The following is a 22,684-nucleotide window of genomic DNA, read 5'->3' on the forward strand; positions in this document are numbered from 1 at the left end:
AAGCGGAATAAGTACCAGTAAACAGGGGCGTCGGACTGGGGGGGTAAAGGGTACTGAGTACCCAGGGCCCGAGGCAGGGGGGGGCCCTTAGAAGTCAGTTTTCTATACATACATATACATGCACTAACATTTGTATAGCATTTATGTACAACTAAAAAAGTTCCTGTGCAAAACTAAACTTGTAGTTAGGCGCTGGTTTGGTATAAAAAAGTCATTTTCATGCTGTGCAGGGCCCCACACCCCTCTCGAATCAATGCAAATGGTACGACCCGCAGGTCAGGTGCTTCTGCTGCGGACCCGCGGTGATTGAATCAGTTGATGAGACAGGAGCTGGAGTGAGCCGTGAAGAGTCATGTCTCTCCTTAAGAAAGGAAAATCAGGGGCTCAAAAACGAAAAGAGAAGCAGAATAAAGAGAGAAGGGCAAATGAGGGCAAGCAGTTGCTCACAAATTTTTTTGAAAAGAGAGGTGAGCTCCAAATGCATCATCAAGCATTGACATTGTTTTAACATAAATATCTACTCCAGGTAGAATAGCATACATTTATGTTTGCATTTATGAATAATATACCAATACTTTATAGTATCACACCCTTCATAGCGAGCAAAAAATGTTTCTGATTATTACATGGCTTGGCTGAATTCCAATGTAGAATGCGGTCTGTTATTTCTTGATAACAGACCGCTGCGAAGTATAACAGACCGTTGCCATGAAAAACAGCGCGTTGCTATGGACGCGGAACGGACTATTTTCTTTGGCGGAAGCAATACAATCGTTTTTAAATCAATAAACTCCTTTTTAAATCAATAATTTGTGGCAAATTATTTATTTATTTTGTGGGTAGCCATGTAATAAGCGGGATAATGTATAGAGAGGCGGTCGTTATAGCGAATAACAACCCCGACAGGCTGAACAGGACCCCGACACGAAGCGGAGGATAATGTAATCTAACGTTATACATTATCCCTTACGTAAATAACAGGGAGTGAGAAGCAGACGGAGCTCAACACACTGCCACTCCAGACACATTTCCAAATACTCATTCACCACTGGAGCTGCTGAATGCCATATACAAAATGCAGCTAGAAAGCATTTTTGGAGAAGTTTGCATTGGCTTGAGGATCTTTTGTACACTACCAGTGACTGTTGCTGGAGGGGAACGTGCTTTCAGTAAACTTAAACTTGTAAAGAACTATTTAAGATCAACAATGTCCCAGGATAGACTGAACAGCCTTGCCATACTCTCTGTAGAAAGTCAGTTGGCCAAAAAACTGGACTTTAAAGATCTGATCAGCAAATTTGCGTATGCAAAGACCCGTCAATGGGCATTTAGTAAAAACTGACATTATTTAGTTTGTGTTTCAGACCAAAGTTTTTCTCATTTGGTATGGTCATTTTCAGAACTGCTTTACAGTATATTTGATTTAGTCCAGGTTTGGACCTGCTAGACCTTTTGTCATCTCAGTAAGTAGTACTTTCGACAATAAAACAAAAATATATTAATCAGAGTGTGGCCTATTTTGTTTACATTTTAAGTGTTTTTATGATAAAAATGCAATACCTTACCCATTGGTATCACTATGGTATTGGGGGCCCAGCAAGATGGTTTGTACCCAGGGCCCAAAATTTGGTGCTATGCCCCTGCCAGTAAATGATAATATATATATGAGTGAGAACTGATATTTGAACCATATATAATGACATGAATTTGGAATTTTTTACAGTAAAAATTGGCTACTTTTTACTGTTGGGATGGGTGTCTGATACTATCCAAAAGTTACTAGTGAAACTGAAAAATGTATGAGACGTAAAATTACTTGGAAACTATTGGAGTCTAGTTTTGAAAAATAAATGTGTAAACGGCTTGCCATAGCGCGTTCGTGTATGTGTGTGTGAGAGAGAGAGGGAGAGAGAGGGAGAGAGGCGGACATCGGGATTCTGGACCCCTGAATCTTGACAGCTGTGCGTGAAGTGCGGAATGGATATCTGAGAGGCATGCACATCTTCATTGTTCACGAGTGGGAATTATAATTATTATTATCGCTATTTTTAGATAGCGGTGAGATAAACAGAGAATAATCTTAATTGTTTTAACACTTGTGCACAGAAGAAGAGAACTCGTTTATGAGTGGGACAGACTGAGAGCAGATGAGAAATCGTGCCACCGGATGGTTTTTATTATTTTGTGTTTTATGATGCACGAACGGACTCGGAAATGGGTCGCCATGACGACAGAGCGCGGAGTTAGCCGCTAATGCGTTATACGCATTTGTTTCTGTTATTGTTTTATTTTATCATTTCCCTGCCTCCTTTATAGTGATAAAATGTGTTGTAACATCGCCGACAGAAGACACGGGTGTTGTCAGCTAAAAAGAAAGAGGAGGTGTTAAGAGGTGTTAATTCCCCTTTCTTTTGTCCATTTCTTAATTTCCATATCCTCTTTCCTTTTTATGTCCTCTTACTTTTTTCCGTTTTTCTTTTATTGTTTTGGGGATGCCGACTGATGCGAAGAAGGTAAATTGATGTGCAAGAGCCTGAGACACATTCATGACGAATTACCTCAGAAAAAAAAAATACCGACGGCATAAACACCGGCTTCACCACTGAAGTACGAATAATCACCGGGAAAGAACCGGAGACGGATCGACTTCAACCCCTTTCATCGTGGTAAGCGGGTTTCTGATGTCTGTTTTTATAATAAATACATGTATATTCATACAACGTGCGCGAATAATAACGCGTCTGTATCGGTTTGGCGCACCGTTCACGAATGAGATGTATAATTAGAAGTGTTCAACGTGCTCTTTGGTCAGGCAATACCGACTGCCATGGCCTGTTGATGTAAAAATAGAGGTTTTACGATTGACACACTTGGTTAATATCCTCATATGCTACTATTTTATTCTGGCATGTCTCGTCTGCCTCAAAGAAAAACGAAGCGTTCATCAAATCTAGATCAAATGATCTCGACGCGACGTTGTCGCGTGGCCTTTCCCGGCCATTTGCGCCTCTAATTGCATCCATCTCTCGTCACTCTGTCAACGTGAGGACTGATTTACTTTTGAACTGGATAGATAATGGTAATGCGCCCTGAATGACGGCAAACAACCGCAACCCACGGGCTTCCCATCGCCTGTTAAATGTTTAATGGCATTTACGTAAGTGTGAGATGGGATGAGCACATACAACCCAACTGCACACCCATGACGCCCATGCACGCATAGGTATCGAGGTTTATAGGAAGCCGTGGCTCTCACAGAGGGGCACATTTATATGCTGTGGTTGTTGGCCAGTGCTCTTTCAATGGCAGAATTCAGCACAGACAAGGAGTCCTCTGTTCTGTTGAAGGCTGATCTGCCTGTTCCCAACCTAAGTGCTGGTTGATCGGTCTAATGTCTGATATGACCTGATGTTGATCATTTAGTGCTACTAAATCTGTCCTTGTAAGATGTAGCAGAGGTGAGGTCAACATGCTGCTCAAAGCTTTCCATTCTTCACTGGAGTTCTGCTGCAGTCCCTCACGGATTAAGGAAAAACTAGTAGTTGATTTCAGAGCATGTGTCTGTGTGGAGCATTTGGCCTTTAGCCTTCATGTGTGCTACTCTGCACATCCATCATAATGTATTATATGATATAAAAAGGCAAAAAAAAGAAAAAGAAAAAAAGAAAAGGAACCTGCTTGGCGACCCACTCAAAAGAGGACAAAAAATCTATAAAATGATATTTGTATCAAGTATTTCTATGAATCAAATCTTTAGAGTTTGTCTTTCTGTCATTTGTGAAATTCAAAATGCTGTTGATTTGACAGATAAAAATAAGCTATGAAATATTGTTTTGGATCGTTTAGGCCTAGAAAAAGAAAGGAATGCTAATGAGGATTGAAAGAACGGGAAAGAAAAAAGTTTTAAAGCGCTTCATACCAGGAGGCAGCGTAAGTGATAATTTAGGTTCAAAATAACTAATTCTATAGTTTAATGGAGTAGTTGTTATAAAATTTTACATTTCATTTGGTGGACATTGTGTTTAATGGAATACAAAAAAAGGCCAATAAGTCACAACAAAGCACTTTTTAAAGACTAATGGAGCTCCTGTTATAATTATGTCATTAAATACCATTCATGTCTGATTGGCCAATAATGATAATTTGTTAGAAATCTTTTCTTTAACAAAATTTTTGCTTGGTCTTACATTGTTTGATCTATTGCAACAGTACATGTGCACCATCACCCTTCTAAACACTCATTCATCTTTCTGCTGTGTTCAACTGAATGCTCACATCAAACTTGATTTTTAATGAGTCTTACAATATGTTGATAGATGGATGAAGCACAGCCGGAATATCCTGAAATGAGGAAAAATGGCCTTTGTTATTATAAGTTGAACAACACAGAGTGCTGTATACCAGAGGGCTGGAGTGTTTATGATGTAAGAGGGATGGAGATTTGCTTGTGTCTAAGGTTGGCCCAGGCCTCAAAACAGGTTAATAATGAAGAAAAGTGCAGTGTTAGCTTGATGTAACCCCCTCCATGTGACCTTCTGTGCAGCCTGTGGTTTGTGTGTGTATGCCGTCTTGGGAAGCACTCACATGGACTGCAGCCTTATTAAACTTTAAAATTATCTGTGCACTGGGCAAAACTGAAAGAGATGGGTTTTAGACTTGTCCCCTTTAAAATAGAGTTTGTGAATAAATCAGAAACATCCATATTGTTTGGTGTTACTGTCTGGGGCATGATGGACAGCTGTAATATTGAGAACAGAACAGAGGGTTTGATTCAGAGTACTTTACTCATTCACTTATTCAAAAGAGGGATGATTATATTAACAATTCATGATGACAGTAACAGTGTTTCCTTACTTTCAGTCCAAGAAATACTTAAGGCCAGAGCATCTCTTTTTTTTCTTTTTTTTCATTGACACATGCACAACATTATTTGTTAGATACTTTTCTGTGTCCATGCAGAATTTATTGGAAAGCTTTCATCTCCCAAAAAATCCAGACCTCTGTCTAGTCTTGTAAGCGCAATGTCAGTGAGGCTGCAAAATACTGCTTTTTATTCAACATTATTATCTCTTTGTCCTATGATGCAGCATTTGAGCATACAATTGTCCAGATAAGCATATCTGAATGTTTATGCCTTGCAAAAGCGAGCATTATAAACCATCACTCTCCTTGAAGTGTCACACCACCCTTCTTTTACATCTTTCAAAGTGGCCGTGAACCGTAAGTTGGTATCAGTTGATTTTCTGCAACAATGTCTAATCGCTGTACATGCTTTCTGAACTCCACTTTGTTGTAGTACAGTTGTGGCGGTTGCATTTTGTGGCCTGATGTGCTCAGACATCTGTGTGCCATTATCTCTGTCCCAGCATGTGCAGCATGATCCGCTCACTGTAGACAGCATCGCCACAAGCAATGAATCATCTGCTGAACTTGACATCCTCTTCCCGTCTAGATCTATATTTCATCCTCAACACATGATATGTGGTGCCCGTGTCCCGAAAGAGTCCTGCCGCTGTTCTGAGCTGTGAATGCACTAATAAAGCTGTAATCTCCCCTTGTACCTTTACCTGGAGGTGTGTACCTGCACCTAGCTCCTTTCAGAAGAGTGCTGAGTCAGGTTTTCTACTTGTCCTATGTGACGGATGCAGAGACATTTTGTTAGAGAAATTCTAGACTGACTTTACAGCTCTCAAATAATTCCTGTCCTTCAGAAGTCTGGAATCCACAGATAGACTCATCTGTAGTCTATCTTGGATACCAATGAAAAGGCCGGAGTGTCCACTCATCTTGAGTTTTGCTCAGGTCTGAAAGAACCTGTAATCTGTCAGGAAGATATTTTTAAGGATGGTGCTGAGCTTTAAAGTTGCATAGAACATGGTGCTCCCTCACTCTTTAGTGCGCAGCCTGAATCTGAAAGAAACTGGGAGGGAAATTAACAAAAAGGACAGGAGTAAATGGAGAAAGACACAAGTAAAGTCAGTGGATCGCCCTGTGGATTTCAAGGAGTTACTTTTTTTCTCTCTCTTTGGTGGGAAACTGGATTCATGTCGCTTGGAAAAAAGATCCTACTGCCCTTCTGAAAACTGAATTTAATTATTAATTTGTTTGGAAATCCAAATCAAAGCTGGGGCTACATTGCAGCTTTAGAGGATGATGGAGGTTCATTAGTCCTGGAAAAACAAGAAAGCAAACATGCCAGTGACAGGAAACTAGGGCTGCACGATTAACCTTTATCGCATCGATATTGAGGTTTTAACTCCCGCAATAACCTAACCTCAGGAGTCTGAGGTTTTTTCCCCCGCCTCTGACATTTGAGTGACAAACCTATTAGCCAATCAAAATGGTCGAATCTCGCGTTCCTGCAGCAATATGATGCATGCACAAAAAATGTGGATGAAGACGAAGCCCCGACTAGCCATGGAAAAAGTAAGCAACCAAGCATTAAAACTGCATTCGCTTCTGTTACGCCATATGAAAAGTCCTCAAGAAGGCACATTGAAATCACGACGGCTATAACACGTTATATCGCAAAAGAAATGATTCCCCTGAATACAGTCTCAGTTATTTTAAAATGTGTGTGCACTGTGCAATATAACAGTTTCATGTTCAGTAAATGGCAGTGGACTACAGAATTATTTTGTTTTTCTAATTGTAAATCTAAATCTAATAAGAATTCATTTTCTATTTTTCAGTGTTTAAGATTGTTAAATTTAAAAATAAATGACCAAGTGGTTAAGTTCATTTCCATTATGTCTTATTCTTTGGTATTTAGGTTCAGGTATTTAATAATCACGAAGCATCAAACAATCTCATTACCTCAATAACTACCTCAATAACTATGTATGTAGTTTATTTAACCCTCTGTGTCGTAAAAGTAACAACATATTTTATTCATAATTTTAGGTTTTATGCACTTAAAAGTATTGAACACAAAAATCGAAAATCGCATCGCAATCGCAATATTTGTCAGAAAAAACGCAATTAGGTTTTTTAAGATTTAAGATTAAGATTCTTCCTCACGCTTCCTCTCTTCATTCTGAATGTTGATCGCCTCAGTCTCTCTGCAACACAATCCATCCCCCTTCACCCAGTGTCTTCAACAGATGAAAGTTCCTAGACCTTGAGATTGAAGAGATTTTTAATGGTTGGGACCTACAAGGAAGGCAAACTCTTTTATGGACACACAAATATGGAACTAAGATCCTCCATTTATAGGTTCAAGGCTCTTTTTTGCATCAATGCTTCCATGAAAAACCTTTAAAATCCAAGGAACCTTTACATTGTACATACAATTCCTTATAGTGGAAAAAAGTTCTTATATTATTAAAATGTTCTTCACATTAATAAAAATGGTTCTTTTAAGAAATGGTTCCTTTAAGAACCTTTGTTTTTTGAGAGTGTAGATTTTATGACATGTTAGGGAGGTAATGGATGCCAAAATGTAACAAATTGGCTTTTTGAAGAGTCCCCTTCTCTTCCATATTTCACTATTAAAGATAATACTACATGCAGCTGTCGCCTCGCAGTGAGGATTAAAAGCTTGTAAAAAATTAAGTCCAGTATTCGTTCAATAGTTTTGTAATGCTGTTAATTTGTGTTGGTGGCAATATGTTGGTAAACAACTCTTGCACTTTTCAATTTATCCTACAGATGGAGTGAATGCAAGCTGCTCTGGCAACATTTTTTTTTTTTTTTTTTTTTTTTTTGAGAAAGCAACATTAATGACAGGTGCATTGGATGATGTGCAAAAATATAATAGAATTTCATTTCCAGACAAACTTGAACAACTAATTCTGATCATGTGTTTTATCTCCTGTGTTAATGTGAAAATGAAGAATAGCGGCATTATGAATCAGAATTAATAATGAATACTAACTATTGATTGTCTTGCTGGTTGAGTCATTCATTCATACTCAGAATGCATCAAGTGTTCATCAACAACTCATACATTGATATTCAAGTCTAGCAGAGATTTTTCAAAATGCTTTTTCTTTTTTGTATATGTTAAAAATGCAGTGTAATATTATTTATGCATTCTCTCAGATTATATTATACACTAAAATGATTAGTTTAAACTGATTAGAGAAATGTAATCTACAAGAGAGCTTTCGAACACGCTCTGTTGTTGATGCTGAGTAATTTGAAATTTAACTGCATTACTTCTAGTTTGACCTTTAAGTCGGGCTGTAGAACTAATGGCTCCATAAATTTGTATTCAGTAAAGTGTTATTGTGCCTTGTAGAATTTGGGTTTATTTTTAACAGGCCACTGAAATTCCAAGTGTAATTGTCCAGTACCTGAACATCATTCAGTCATGTGCAAGAATCATTAAAATGACCACTGCATAATGTGAGAAAGGTTAAGTGACAAGAGAGAAGAATTGCTACACATGCAGCAATGTTTTACGTCTCATGCCAGTGCATCTAAATGTTGCGGAAATTATTCACTCTATACAAGTAAAGCAGAATGTTTGATGGCAGAAACAAGAGAAGAAAAAAAAACATTCTGTAACTGCTCTCAAAGCTGGCCAGCACGGCCTGTAGATGTTTCAGCACCTCTTTCTTGTGGACAGCGACAGATTTAGAGCGGGCATGTTTATGGGCCAGTTCCAGAAATTAAATGATGCTGCCTAGTTTCTCTTGCTGCCAAAGTTGTGTTTGATTGCTGAACAACAAGGAAGTCATCACTTAGAGGACAGCATTATAGTTTTTTTCTGTTCACATTTGAAGTTCATGAATTGCCTAGCTTAAAATGTGAAATATTTATTGGCGTAAAATTGTTGTTTTTGGCTCTTTGTTTTGATAATGAAGAATAAGTCTAGACAGACTCTTGGCTTTTCAATACTTAATATAAGTATTATGTCTCTTTTTCTTGATTACATGACCAGAATCCGCTTTTTACCAAAGGAGGTTTTTTTCCCCCATCCTTCTTCACAGTCTCTCACAACCTATTATTTTTAAAAGGAAATGACAGAATAGCTGAAGTCCCAAAAGGCTGATAGCATATCACCATGTTAGCAGAGGGATCACCCATGTACGTACTTCAATCAGTCTCATAGCTACTGATATTAAACCAGGCGTACAGCATGCCTGACTGACAGCCCTGTCTCTGAGGGAAACAAATCGGGCTGGGCCAGCCTCCCGACCCCAATCAATATGCCAGGCCAGCTGGGACCAGTGCCACCAATCACTCTGTCTGGAGAGGGACAGAGACAGACAGGACGCCCGAGAACTTTACTCGTGCTGTTTTTAGCAGTAACTGTGTTGAAAGACAACATGGCTGAGAAAATGTCCAAACATCCCCTGAGGACAGGAGTGTGATGATAAAGGCGGAAAGGTACACCAATACAGTTAACTGAGTGATGCTCAAGTACAGTGAGGTGAATTTCTCTTTGCTTTTAAAATATATCTCTATTGTACAGCCATGAACTAAAAGCCTAAGCAACAGAAAAGAGATGTTCTATATTGCATGTCAGATTTCTTCCTCCTTAAGCTTAAAAACCCAATGTTACTGTTAAAGTGCTCATCTCTCTGCCTCTGGGCTGCTACTTGTAGTGAGCGGTGATTTATAAAGCCATGGAGAGGCCAACGTCCCCCCTCCAGTGGGGAGCGTCAATGCGTAATTACTTTGGAAGATGGATGGGGCCCATCCAGCCTGTCCTGGACCCTGAGTTAAATCACAACCCCCCACCCCCCGACCCCTTCTTCAGGGTTCAAATACACTCACAGGAATGGCTGACATCTCAACAATGAGTGTGGCTCTGTTTCACCTGTTCCTATTGGTTCTCTCTCATACATTTTCTCCTCATGTGCCTTACATCCATCTAACAAGCCCAGATGCCAGAGATCGGGTTCATTTCCCCTCTGAGGGTGAAAGTGAGAGGCAGAGAGAATCGAAAGAAATGAGAAGTAGGTGCATAAGGCAGAGCCTGTGGAACTGATGCATAGACATAATTTTGGACAAATTTAGCAATTCCCAGTTGACTGCGACAATCGCAGATACACAAACATTCAATTAGTGATTCTAAAGTACAAATTTCCTCACCAAAAAGTAATCTACAGTATATATGTGTGAGTGTGTGTATTCATATACTGTAAGTTACGTCAGAGAATATTGTGCAATTGCTGTGATAGCATGGTATTAATTGATTTACTACATTCATATTTCATGGAATTTATAAAGTACTATATGACTAGCATTTTTTTATGCAAAGGTCCCCCAAATGATGTTGTTTCTTTTGCAGGGGAACCCTTCCAAAAATATAATGGCAGACAAATATTTATTAAACCAAAACAATTCCCAACCCAAACTAAAATAAATGTGTTAAATATGACTAACTGCTTTAAACTTTTCACATATCCTTTTTAAATATATATACAACAGTTCTTTCTGGTCCTCAAATCTTATTAGCTGATAAAAAGTGTTAAATGAGAGTGATGATAGAGCTCTAACCATTTCACCATTTGTATCACTCCGCTTCCTGTATTTCACAGCGAGTGTCATGGTGAATGGCCAAATCCACTATATTTTTTTAAATAATACTGTTTTTGTGTCACATAATGTACTTGTACAGTTTTTAGTCACAAATGTACTTGTTTTGACTTCAAATATGTGGGTGTTTTTAGTTATATTGTTCCATCATCAGTTGGCGACAAGACACAATGTTTTTTCGAGTCAGCTGTACAGACTTTTATATTGAAAGAGAATAAAACAGGGATTTTTTACTTTCAACAGCACCTTGTACGATGTAACCAACAAATGCTCTTAGCAGCGCTGTCATCTGAAATCACCCTTAACAGATGAAAGGATAGTATGACAAAGACATGTCAGTGACTTAGTGTATCCTATCATGCATCATGTTCTGGAAATAAACCATGAGACTTTTTGCGGAGATCTCGCGAGAGGTCACATAAATCTGTCCAATAGGCTTGTTCGAGATGCATTGGCCCTGCGCAGACCAATCGTTTCCTTGTTCCTCTGTCTTCAATTCTCCATCCTACTCAACTGATTTCAGCCATCTTGACGGACATCTCAGTTCTCTTATTTTACCACGAGGAGGCGAGGATCGAGGAGTAAGCTTTCTGAGGAGCTATGATCGAGGATACATGGGTGTATCCTTTGTGGAACTGTTTTTAATCGAAAAATCTGCCGCACATATAAATTCTTCTCCCCCTTCACATCTGTTGTAATCATTTTAATTTATATTTTACCTTTGTAGTTTAAATAAACCAAACATCATATATTTCAAACAGCATATTGCTTTAGTAATATCTATTATGAATGTCTTAAACCTTTACAGCATAAGGGCAGATCCCTTTAGTGCAGCTGATGACTCTTTTTTGAACTGATGCTAAAAAGAGCGAGGAAATATCATTTCACTTGATTCAATTCCTCTGCCCTCAAAAGTAAGCGAGAAAAGGAAACAATAATGCACAAATAATAATTGAGAAGCACCCCTCAAGTGCGGGAATTTGGACAAGGGGAAAGCGTCAAACTAAGATTTGAATCTGTGGTGAAAGGAAGTAGTTCTGCACAAAAGAGGGTTTTTAAAGACACTCCGTTGTTGTTTGTTATGTTTTTATACAGTTGTGTATACTGTTGTATAAACACATTATCACACAAGTAGACGTGAGACATGGCTGTATATCAGCACGCTATGATTAGCTATGGCACTCGGCCTGCGAACCACAGGCGTGCCAATAGACAGCCATATCTCACGTCTACTTGTGATATATAATATATATAATGTATGTTTAAAACGCCAATTTAAATGTATGTAAGTGATTAAATATAATTTAGTTTCTCCTTTATTTAAAGTATATACTTAAAAACAATTATATATATATATATATATATATATATATATATATATATATATATATATATATATATATATACACATATATTATTAGTATTACTAATTATTACTTATTTTAATACCATCTGGGATTAACAATTTTTTTTTACATTACATTTATTTCTTCTATTCACACTAGGGCTATCAATTGAAAAACTAATATCATTAATCCTTATTTCAGAAAAAAAAATCAAATGTTAATGTTTTACACTCTAAAATAATTATCTAATAATTATAATTTTTGGGAGGTCCCAAAAACCCTTATGAAAGGTTTCCAAAAAATAAAAAATAAAATAAAAATGATAATAATTAGTGTTGCATTTTTATGATTTGGCATATGTTTCTATCCACAACTTTTAAATTTTATCAGAATCTGTGTACCTGAGAATCAAACCCAGCACCTTTGGCCTGAAAGCACTATGTTCTACGTATTTAGCTTCAGGAACATCATACAAAAACACCATTGTACATATTGGTACACATACGCCTCTTTAACTGCACCATACTCTTCCATTTTTAAACCTGCATATAAGCACTGCAATAATTTATACAGAAGCGCACACAGATGCATGCATGTGCCACTGGGGAATTGGTCTTTTTAGCCAAAGCTCTGTCTTCTTCCTCCCTCTGAGCTCCTCAGTTAGGGCCAGTTAGCTTGGCTAGTGCTGAAGATTTAATCCCTCCCTCAGAATGTTGTGGGTACCTCTAAACAGAAGAGAGTGGCCTCAGGAGACTGCAGCCTGGCTCTCCTCTCCCGTCTCACTCGCTTTCATGTGTGGGTTAACTTGGTGAGGTGGGAGGATCGGTGAGGGGTGCTGGCGAGAGCTGGAGCTGCTTTTTAAGCCATGGATATGTGTGGGGTCTGCTGGGGAATTTGGCATGACTGTCTGCATATAGTTTGGCAGGTTTAGACTGTACAGGGGCTGGATTTAATGATGCCAGAGAGAGAATTCGATGCAAAAGACAAAATAAGAGGAAAATCTGTGTTTCTTGGTGCATAGACAGCCAACTCTGATGCAACCAGCATCCACCAAAAATAAATAAATAAATGCTTTACTTGAAGCCTGATGGAATAATGTGTGAATAAATCTAATACCTATGGACCTTATTCAAGGTAGACACCATTTAATCGTATGAAAATTAAAATAAAGCTATGCAAGGATAGATATACAGTCTTTTCAGTTGGTTGTGCTGTTGTCAATCACCACAAAAGGTAAAAATACATTTTTAAAACTATGAAATAACCTCAGAAACCATGAGTTATGAAAAGTAGTATGAAAGTATGAAAAGTGACCTTAAGACAACTTGTCAACAAAGCTATATATAGTTCATAGCTTCGCTTTCACTCATTATGACATAAAAACAAATTAAACATTGACGCCCATTCACACCAAGGTCATATATATATACATTTACATTTATTCATTTAGCAGACGCTTTTATCCAAATCGACTTACAGATGAGGACAGTGGAAGCAATCAAAAACAACAAAAAGAGCAATGATATATAAGTGCTATAACAAGTCTCAGTTAGGTTAAGACAGTACACGTAACATGGGATTTTAAATAATACAATAAAAAATAAATAAATAAATAAATAAAAAAAACAGATAGAATAAAAAAAGAATAGAGCAAGCTAGTGTTAGAGATCTTTTCACATACACACACACAAATACACACACACACACACATACAATTGCATAATAAATGAAAAGAAAATAGAATACAAAAAGATTAGAAAGGTAGTTAGATTTTTTTAAAGAATAGAATTAGAATAGTGAGTGTTAAAGTTAGAGGGTCAAATAAAGATGGAAGAGATGTGTTTTAAACCGATTCTTGAAGATGGCTAAGGACTCAGCTGTCCGGATTGAGTTGGGGAGGTCATTCCACCAGGAGGGAACATTTAATTTAAAAGTCCGTAAAAGTGACTTTGTGCTTCTTTGGGATGGCACAATCAAGCGACGTTCACTTGCAGAACGCAAGCTTCTAGAGGGCACATAAGTCTGAAGTAAAAAATTTAGGTAAATGGGTGTAGAGCCAGTGGTAGTTTTGTAGGCAAACATTAATGTCTTGAATTTTATGCGAGCAGCTATTGGAAGCCAGTGCAAATTGATAAACAGAGGTGTGATGTGTATTGTATTTGGCTCATTAAAAATTAATCTTGCTGCCGCGTTTTGAATTAATTGTAAAGGTTTGATAGAATTGGCTGGAAGACCTTCCAAGAGGGCATTGCAATAGTCCAGCCTGGACAAAACAAGAGCTTGAACAAGGAGTTGTGCAGCATGTTTCGAAAGAAAGGGCTTGATCTTCTTGATGTTGAATAAAGCAAATCTGCAGGATCGGACAGTTTTAGCAATATGGTCTGAGAAAGTCAGCTGATCATCATTCATAACTCCAAGGCTTCTAGCTGTTTTTGAAGGAGTTATGGTTGATGTGCCTAACTTGATGGTGAAATTGTGATGAAACGATGGGTTTGCTGGAATCACAAGCAGTTCTGTCTTGGCAGGGTTGAGTTGAAGGTGATGGTCCATCATCCAGGAAGAAATGTCTGTTAGACAAGCTGAGATGCGAATAGCAACCATCGGATCATCAGGATGGAATGAGAGGTAGAGTTGAGTGTCATCAGCATAGCAGTGGAATGAAAAGCCATGTTTCTGAATGACAGAACCTAATGATCCCATGTAGACAGAGAAGAGAAGTGGTCCAAGAACTGAGCCCTGAGGTACCCCAGTAGTTAGATGTTGTGACTTGGACACCTCACCTCTCCAAGATACTTTGAAGGACCTATCTGATAGGTAAGACTTAAACCATTGAAGTGTGGTTCCTGAGATGCCTTTTGCCAGTAGGGTTGATAGGAGCATCTTGTGGTTAACTGTGTCAAAGCAGCGGACAGATCAAGCAGGATAAGTACTGAAGATTTGGATTCTGGAAGAAGGGAAACTGGTCTGTAGTTCTCTAAAAGAGATGGGTTGAGGTTGGGTTTCTTAAGTAGTGGAGTTATACGTGCCTGTCTAAATGATGAGGGAAAAACACCAGTGTGGAGGGATGTGTTGATGATGTGAGTGAGTGCAGGTACAACTGCTGGAGAAATGGCTTGAAGGAGATGAGATGGAATAGGATCAAGCGGGCAAGTAGTAGGGTGATTAGAAAGGATGAGTTTTGAGACTTCTGCCTCAGAGAGTGAAGAGAAGGATGTAAATGAGTGTATGTTTGCTGGTGATATGAGCTTGACTGATTGTGGTGTGGAAAATTGTGCACTAATGTGTTCAATTTTATTAATGAAAAACGTTGCAAAGTCGTCAGCTATTAGAGATGAAGCAGGAGGTGGAGGAGGAGGACAAAGAAGTGAGGAAAATGTTTTAAAAAGCATGCGAGAGTTAGACGAATTGTTAATTTTGTTATGGTAGTATGTCATTTTAGCAGTGGAGACATTAGCAGAGAAGGAAGATAGGAGTGACTGATACACATTAAGGTCAGTAGTATTTTTGGATTTGCGCCACACCCTTTCAGCAGCTCTAAGATTAGAACAGTGTTCGCGTAGAACATCAGATGACCAAGGGGCAGAAGGGGTGTTACGGGCTGGCCTGGAAGATAAGGGACAAACAGTGTCTAAACAAGATGTAAGAGTGGAGCAGAAAGTATCAGTAGCACTGTTAGCATCCAAAGATGCAAACAGTTTAGGTGAAGGAAGTGAAGATGAAACCATTGCAGATAGCCGGGAGGGTGAAAGTGTGCGTAGGTTACGTCGAAAGATGACATGTGGAGGGGTAAGTGATGTAGCAGGGACCATGTTGAGGTTAAGAGTGAGGAGGAAGTGATCCGACGTGTGCAGTGGAGTAACCAGAACATGATCAGTAGAGCAGTGTCATGTATAAATAAGGTCCAGTTGGTTGCCTGATTTGTGTGTGTAGCAGTAGTCGACACTCGGTTGAGATCAAAAGAGGCAAGCAGAGTGTGGAAATCAGCAAACAGAGGTTTATCTAGATGGATGTTGAAATCTCCAAGCATAACTATGGGAGTACCATCCTAATCCTGAATTACCATCTAATTCATCCAAAAAGTATATATATATATATATATATATATATATATATATATATATATATATATATATATATATATATATATATATATATATATATATATATATATATATATATTAAATAAGTATATATATTCATGTATATATATATATATATATACATATAACTGTTTGTACTACAAACTAGGAACACCAATTTGCAATATCAAGCAGCAAAATTAGCTGTTTTGTACAGCTAAAAAATATATATATATATTTAGCTGTACAAATCAGCTAATTTTGCTGCTTGATATTGCAAATTGGTGTTCCTAGTTTGTAGTACAAACAGTTTTACCGTTTACTGCATGTTGTTATTGTATTCATTATTTGACTACAGTGGCTAATGAACTGGACTTCTTGCTTATATGCTTACTTCTGCATTTAAGAATAAGGCTGATAATACATAAATTATAGATTTAGGTATATTATAAGTAAATATAATAAATATAATATATAAATCATAAATTATATATAAATAATTGTATAATTGATAATATAATATAGCTTTTATTTTATTTTATTTTATTGTTGCAAAATATCTAATATATTATATGTAAATAATTGTATAATTTATAATATAAAACATATAATATAATATAGCTTTTATTTTATTGTATTTAATTGTTACAACATTACCTGAAAACCACGAAAGCAGATCCTGTTTCAGGGAATCTCTCTCTCTCCGTCTCTCTCTCTCTCTCTGTCTCTCTCTTTCACACACACACACACACACACACCTACACAAACACTCACACACAACCCACACAACAAAACTGGACAGTTTGTCCTCATGTGGTGTAAAAAGGTGGGATTGAAACAAATTGGTGTAAAAGGACTTAATGAACTAAAATGCAGTGCTGTGAATAAGCCGTGAGTCACGTCAGTCAGCTGTAGGGTAGGCGTTACAGACCAGACTGTTTAATGGAAAGCATACAGTTTATTAACTTAATGTCCTCACTGAACTCTTGTAGCACATTATGGAAAACTTAGGTGACATTAAATTAGGAAATTAACAAATGTACTAGTAGATATGTAAACGTAATTAGCTTTATATTTATCTGTGTGTTTTCCTCTAAATAAAAGGATTTCCATGGTGGTGTATTTGTGTGTGTGTGTGTTTATCTTTTAGTTTTTCACACCTATCTGTCATCCTGCTGGGTCATGTCCTGAGTCTCCTTCAGTCATTCATCAATATCTTCTCCTCCTGCTTCGTTAAAGCCTTCTTTAATGACTTTTATTTGATTATTCATGAGTTTGTTTAGTTCATTGTTTTTTATCATGCTATGACCTGGGGTGTGCATTTTGGGAAATAAAACCAGAGAGACTTTGCGTAGAATGGAATACTAGCATACTGTTAAAAGCACAGTATACTCAAAATATTGTTATTATATATGCTGTTCACACAATGTACAGTTAATCTGCCTTTTTCAATTCATTTTTCAAAAATAGTGTAACAGCCCAAAACCTTGTGAAATAACACTCTCAGATTAAACATATTAAATTATATTAATATCTGAGAGAGTTATTAGACTATTCTTGTTCATGTATATACTAAAATAGTGTAATAACCCTCTCAGAGTATATATACTAAATTATATTAAGCATAGCCTATACTCTGCAGTATTATGTAGTTATATACTGCAGAAATAGTATGAGCAGTATGGGAGTATGCAGTTTTGAACACAGCCTTATCCATCTTCGTTTATCTTCTTTGTGGCTCTCTTGTTATTTGTGGTGTAGGGAAACAGTTTAGTGTTATCACGGTTAAGCTGGACTCAGCTATACCCTTATGAATAGCTCAGTCTAGCACGCAAAAAATACTCACACGCATAGTTTTTAGCAGGGTGAACAGAGGGAATTGTGGGATAAAGCTCTGAATTCGCAGAATTGCAGTGTCTCAGAGTGATTATGGGGTCACCCTGAAATTAACACAGAAACATGAACTCCCATTCTAAAATGATTGTTCTCACGGACAGCTTAACTTCTAGCTCCAATGGTGCTGTCAAGAACAGATCAGCTAAGAATAGATTTAGCCGCAAATCATTCCAGTATTCCCTCAGTCTGGGTATTACAGTTTGGAGTGGATTACCTGAGAATAGATTAATAAAGAATATCATTAAAAAAGTCGAATTACCCCATAGTAGATATTACTGTAAGCCAGCGTCTGGGAAGCTACTTTGAAACTAGCTTGCCAAGCTGCATGCTGCTCATAATATAAAGGAGTTAAACTACAGTCAAACTGCCTCTTTGAAGAAAGGAGATACACTACAATACAAGCTGCTAATAAACAGTACCTAACTATTGGGCAATATATTTTTAAGCATACTTAAAAAGCTTATTAATTTCTAACTTAATCAGAGCCATATTTTGGCACATAAATTATGAGGGGTTTTGAATAAATAAAAATTATAATTGAGTTGAAAACATGATGAATTGCAGTATTTAGCTAAGTATTCTGCTACAATCAAATCAATGACAAGGATTTTTTTTTTTTCATGTTTTCCAATATGGGAGAGGGAATTTATAAGGGCATGCTTGTTTATTGCTTCAGCTCACTTGGCAGTAAAGCTGCAGTAAAGCCGCAAGACAATCTACTGTGAAAACTTAGGCTACAGTAGATAGGGAACCGATTATTGCTCCCCCATAATATTTTGTCAGAAGTTGAAGAGATACGTGGAGGAATTCCTTGAGCTCTCCAACTAGGTGAGCTGGCACAACGCTACTCTTGTTGCATGTTTTTCAGTTGGGGTTGGCTGATGATATGATCCGCTGCGATCTTAACACACGTTATTTCCCCCGATCGAGCTGATTGACGTCCTTTATTTAAACAGTTCCAATTTCCAAGTGGAAGAAGTAAAAAAGCGTTTAAAGTCTCCTCGTTCAGTCCCCATCTGAAACACGTTGTGTCTCACCAGCTCACCCATGCCAGGAACCCCCAAATACCTCACCAATGGCTCCGACCACCTGTCCAATCCAAGGTACCCCCAAGTTCTCCGAAGCTGCTCCCTGGTCCTCCGCCCAGAGCCTCTGGCTGCTCTGAAGTCAAGCCCGCTGGCTGTTCTCAGTCAAGGCTGCTGGCCGCTCTGAAGTCAAGCCGACTGACTGTTCCACTGTCAAGTCAACTATCTGCATGAATAAAAGTTTGTACCTTTTTGCATACGGTTGCCCAATTTCAAACCAAAAAGCTTTCTTTTGGTCATTGCACATTCTAATTCAAATCCTATCACCAACTTGAACAATTTGTGAAATCAGTTTGGGGAAATTTTTCACCCTCCTTTGAAACTCCTGTGGATTCTTATTGAAATTCGCCGAACAGCGGTAAATGAGGCCACACTTTTTTGTCTTTTTTGTTGACAGCTGAGCTACAGCTACATTACCAGCAGTGATACTTTTAAGGCTAATTCAGACTTCACCAACACTGGCATTGGTTTGTAATTATTTGTGTGATGTTGCCGTTTGTCAGGTCGTGATCTGAAAAGTGACGCTCTGACGTTTGGTGATTTGGCAATATTAATGGTTAACTTATCGACAATATTGCTGTTAGCAGTGTCATTTGTATGTGCATTCAGTTTACTTGAGAACTGTGCTGGATTATTTTTGGACATATGTTTTTCTCAACACATGAGTTATTTTTACCATGTTGACATGACAGCTAACGTTGCACAAATAATCCCAAGTGTCTTCTAGTGTGTTCTATGCTTAGTTAACCGCCGACATACCCTGGTGGGCCGGCTGAGTCTGACAGCCTGGCCAGAAGTCATGTCTACAGCGCCAGTGGCGGAATGTCAGGGTCTTGTGGTGGCCCATTTGTTCAAATGCCACTGCTCCGATGTGCCTTTTCACACTTGGCTCTGACCATTCGTCTGGCTGAACGTTCCCCCGCGTCTGTCCAGAGGGCCGTTACTCCATCAAACAACCCTCCTCTCTGCTGTGACAGCAGGACAGAAGGTGCTGTGGGCACTCGTTGCTGACACAAAGTTAGAAAAGGCTGTGGGCACCGTGTGCACAGATGGACCTGGCCCAGCTCAGCGCCGTTCACGCTGAGATTTCCAGCACAGATGAGTTAATGCCAGATATAACATTCATGCTAGACGAATGGCTCATTATTAAAATAAATTGCTCCGGAACAATCCATATGTGTTTGAGATCGCATGGATGGTCATTGCTGTACTTAAGGGAATTTAGACCCCTGCTTCGCCAGACGGGAGCAGTTATTGTATGCGTTATTGGCTACTAATGTACAGGCCATGAGAGCGTCATGTCTTTATTAGAAACTTCATCTATAGCTCAAGGCATCTCATTATTCACTTTGAATGACTGTAATGTTTACCTCAGTGTTCAAGGTGGGTGATGTATTCGAGGTGAAAAATAGGCTCTAACAGTAGTGACAATAACTGTGAAATTAAGTGTTAATCATATTAATACTGCATAATTTAGTAAATAACCCAGCAATGGTTGACATCCAACATATATGGTATTTGCATCTTAACACTGGTTGTCACCCATCATTAACTGGAAGAAAGAAGATGATGCAGTTTGTAGCTACTGCTGCCACACAACATCATGTCAGTGGAGATGACAGATGAAACTGAGACACTTTACCCGTACCCCAAAAGAGTTTGCTTGACAGTATTGGAATATTTTTTAATTAGGCTAGACGTTTTTCTTAGAAGCCCCAGTCTGCAGGAAGTTCAGTTTGTGTGCTTTTGTACAGTTAAAATCATATTTTTAATGTGATTTATTTGCCCAAAAAGAGATAACACTAATTAACTAGTTTTCCTTCAAATTCCTGTAAATATCACAATAATATTGTTATCATGAATTATTTTCTTTTTGTATTGAAATTCTGTTATCATGACAGCTCTTGTTAGAAACATAATTTAACATTTGATCAAATCTTGTTTCTCATTTGTGAAATTATTATGGATGCTCACAATAATTCTAAGATTATTATAATGAAGTATTCTTAATTGGCTGTCACACATTGCAGGACCATTTAAATTTAACTTGTGAAAGCAAAAAAGATTGATATAAATGACACGTTATAAGTCAGCTACCTGTGATTTATTCAAAGAAAACTTTTTATTATTTAACCTCTTGTAAACCACAGCTTGGAGAGTTCAAGGTATGCCTTGACTGCTAGCTCAAATGAAAATAATAATTTCTTTCAACCATTTCATGGAAATGAACCAGACTTCACAATGATACCTCGCTTTCTGTTCTAATAAGCGACCCTGAACTGAAAAATATTTAATAATTCCCATTCACTTGTTTAGTTTATGATGAATGTATTTGATAAGATGTACCGACTGACTGATTTATGACATAATCGTTAATGGAGCCTTGCACTATTAAGGAATCTACATCTAGCTAAAAATCACTTTCCAAATTCACTCCATGTCACTAATTGGCACTTGACTGTCCCCCTGCAGTTGTTTCAATCGTGCTGTTCCCTCCAGGGTATTGTTTGGTTTAGGTGGTGCCAGATCCTCGGCAGGAGATTGTAGATAATGTACAGCCACAGCTGATGGCTCAGGGCAGGTGGTAACACCTGGAGGTGATAGTAACCACTTTAGACTGATGTAGAAGTTTGAAGACGTTACAGGATCATGTAGTGAGTCAGTGCTAAATTGTGAAGACTGAGACAGCGGTTGTTATCTGTTTTAGGATGACCTAGTAGAACTCGGACCTAGTTTTGATTTTACAGCTGGTGAATGGATCATGTTTAGAAAAGGGACTGAAAAGATAAAAGGCGGTTTAAATGGGAATGTTGATTATATTATAGAAAGCACATAATGTAAATAGTTTTTGACATTTTATGAAGAAACCATGAGTAATGCCTGGCTGAGGTAAAGTGATCTAATTTATTTGCCAGTGGTGAATGTTTTTATGTTGAATGGTGAAGTTATGTCTATTTTTTGTTGACACAGTAATTTATTAAGACTTGTTGGCTTAAAAAATGAAAAGATGTTGCTAGTGATTTTATTGTTTAATTTATTGTATTTATTTTATTAATTAATGTAAATTTTATTAATTCATTGACTATTGTAAAAGCACATTTTTAACATCATTATTCATCATAAACTATAGGCCAAATGAGTGCAATCATTCAGTTGGAATTCATCTGTATATTTCATAGAATTAATTAAGATGTATCCACTGGTAATTCAGATGTATCCCCTTCACTTGTCATTATTCTATTAATAAAGTAAATTGTAAAAAAGCATAAATATGTAAAATATGTGATTTAGTATTTCACTTTAATGATATCTTAAAAAAAATGAATAATAATAATATTAGTGTAACATGGAGTCGGAGACGGTTGGATCCATATGCAGTAGTTTATTAAAGAGAATGGTCAGACAGGCAGAATTCAGGTAACAGCATCAGGTGTGTCAGGCGGAACTGGAGCCCTTGCTGGGTTTAACTGGGGATCTGGAGCCCTTCCTGGGCTTAACTGGGGAACAGGGGCCCTTCCTGGGTTTAAGTGGGGATCTGGAGCCCTTCCTGGGCTTAACTGGGGAACAGGGGCCCTTCCTGGGTTTAAGTGGGCATCTGGAGCCCTTCCTGGGCTTAACTGGGGAACAGGGGCCCTTCCTGGGTTTAAGTGGGGATCTGGAGCCCTTCATGGGCATAGCATGGGGAACAGGAGCCCTTCCTGGGCCTAGCATGGGGAACAGGAGCCCTTCCTGGGCCTAGCATGGGGAACAGGAGCACTTCCTGGGCCTAACATGGGGAACAGGAGCC

The 22,684-nt window shown here is 38.1% G+C and overlaps 1 protein-coding gene across 1 annotated transcript in view; it reads left to right on the forward strand.

Moving 5' to 3' along the window:
• The first annotated feature begins 4,378 nt into the window (after positions 1-4,378).
• The window catches only part of LOC132132152 (neuroligin-2-like), a 74,205-nt gene continuing 55,899 nt past the window's right edge, over positions 4,379-22,684 (forward strand). Inside the window, exon 1 of the mRNA XM_059544449.1 lies at positions 4,379-4,478. The gene's annotated coding sequence lies outside the window, so the exon portion shown is untranslated. The remainder of the gene's footprint in view (positions 4,479-22,684) is intronic.

Source organism: Carassius carassius, chromosome 49 (genome assembly GCF_963082965.1).
Source record: "Carassius carassius chromosome 49, fCarCar2.1, whole genome shotgun sequence".
In the NCBI taxonomy this organism is placed as follows: Eukaryota; Metazoa; Chordata; class Actinopteri; order Cypriniformes; family Cyprinidae; genus Carassius; species Carassius carassius.